A 2,344-nucleotide genomic window follows, 5' to 3' on the forward strand; every position below is an offset into this window, starting at 1 on the left:
CATTAACCCAGCACTGCCTGGTCCCCACTGACCCCTGTCCCTCAGCAGCACCTCAACACATCTGTTAAACCCCTCCAGGGATGGGGACTCCACCACTGCCCTGGGCAGCCTGGGACAGGCCTTCACAACTCTTTCTGTAAAGACATTTTTCCTAATCCAGCCTAAACTTCCCCTGGTGCTGTTTCCTCCTGTCCTGTCACTTGTTACTTGGGAGACTGACTCCCACCTCACTCCAAACTCCTGTCAGGGAGTTGTCAGAAGTGAGAACGCTTCCCCTGAGCCTCCTTTTCTACAGACTAACCCCTCACAGGTCCCTCAGCCGCTCCTCAGCGCCCTTGTGCTCCAGACCCTGCACCAGCTCCGTTGCCTTTCTCTGGACATGCTCCAGTCCCTCAATGTCCTCCTTGGAGTGAGGGGCCCAAAACCCCAGGATTCGAGGTACGGCCTCACCAGTGCCCAACAGGGGGATGACCACTGCCCTGGTCCTGCTGGCCACACCACTGCAGGTACAAGCCAAGAAGATACGATGTAAAACACGTGGAATTTTCATCCCTCAGTGAACTGCCATTTTCCTAATGGAGATAAATGAGTTAATGAACTTAGAAAATTTCAGTTGATATGGAAACAGAGATGGTTCTCATCAAATAAACTATATTTTGGCCATCTGTGGTTACATAGGGCCGCAGGGACCTTGCACAGCCAGTGCGGGACTTTACCCATCGCATGGATGGACATGTTTGAAATCCGCAGCTCCTGGCACTGAAGTCCTGGAGGTTAGTAGTTGTTTCCCCAGAGCTCCCTGTCCCAGTAATTGTTGATTTCAACACCAGTTTTAAACTTCCATTGCATGCCTGGTGAGGGGGAGCGTAAGTGAAGAAAATAAACATTTTCTAAAACAATGCAGTGAAAACCTGTTGATTTAATACGGTGACCTTTTACCAGGCTGTTTTTTAAATGTGATAAATGTGAGTCCTGTCTGGACAAAGCAAACTGGCTGCCCAAACTCATCCTCCTGAGCTGTAACAGAGGAAAATGACAGGAGATGAACAGTCACAAAACAGTATGATTTCATGAATAGATAATCAAAATACGGACACTTCATCCGTAATACCACAGATGTCTTCTTGACAACCAGTGTTTTAGCAATTACATTGCCTCATGCAAATATTTTTCTTCATAAGCATTTTCCACTTTTAGTGGAAGATTAATTTCTCTAGATTTGGGCAGTGAATAGCTAACTTCCATCAAGGGCTGATGAGTGGGTGTACAAAGGATGCACCGGGTGGGGATTCACACGCCTCTGGAAAACAGTGATGTTCCAATCTCAGTGGTAATTAAGCACTGAGGAACTAAATGTCAAGATTCAAATAAGAAATCTTTAAAACTCTGACCAAGCGTTTCCATAGGCTGACATCGATCCCAAACCATAGATGTTTTTTTAAAATATTGACTCTTACCTACGTATCAACTGACTGTTGATTTCTCCAATTACCAAGACAAGAGGGCACCCACTGAGGATTTGCATAACAGAGGATAGTTTGTTCCACAGTTAGTTTTTTGTCCTGCTTTTCGATCAGTGCTAGTAAGACTGGATCTAAGTGCATTTTGAACACACACATTTTAAAAGGTGTATAAAACATTTCCAGTCTATGTGAATAACGCAAGGCTCTTCATGTTGTGTTTCGCCTTTTACCCAATAACCACAACATCAAATAACATCATTTGAGTGCAGTGCTACATTCAGGTTAAAATAAAACCCAGCCTGTGCCTGGGTAACCACTGCATTATGCCAGAATGACTCCAATTAAAATAAATGGAATGTTACCAAAATAAAAAGGATTGTAACAAAGCAACCAGCAATAGCCATTACCTCTGACTGAAATGGAGCATGCAGATATGACTTAGTTATTAAACCATAATTATATGGGTTAGAAGTACGGCTGGTCTTTTGTCTCCACTCATCATTCAGGAAATATAACAAACAAGACACAAATACTTTCACCTTGGTGACATAATAGCATAGCAATAAGCAAAGAATAGAGGCACCAAGGAATGTGCACTTCAATGAGTCAAAGCAATATTTCATACCAAGAAGTGCGGAGAAAAAACAAACAACCTTGAGGATACGAACTCAGACGCTGTTAAGGCCTCCCTGGACAATTCTATTCCAGCTGGGAAAGAGTAGATGAAAAATTACTCTCAGAGGGAAAATGAAGGACAAACACATTCTTGATATTAAAACAAGGTTGATAAAAATCTCTCTGCCTTTGTCCTACCAGCTATGTTTTACGTCTCAGAAAAATGGGCACATACCACATAATAAATTTCAGGACCGCACAGTCGA

The sequence above is a fragment of the Buceros rhinoceros genome, unplaced genomic scaffold (genome assembly GCF_000710305.1).
Source record: "Buceros rhinoceros silvestris isolate BGI_N320 unplaced genomic scaffold, ASM71030v1 scaffold11954, whole genome shotgun sequence".
NCBI classification, from domain to species: Eukaryota; Metazoa; Chordata; class Aves; order Bucerotiformes; family Bucerotidae; genus Buceros; species Buceros rhinoceros.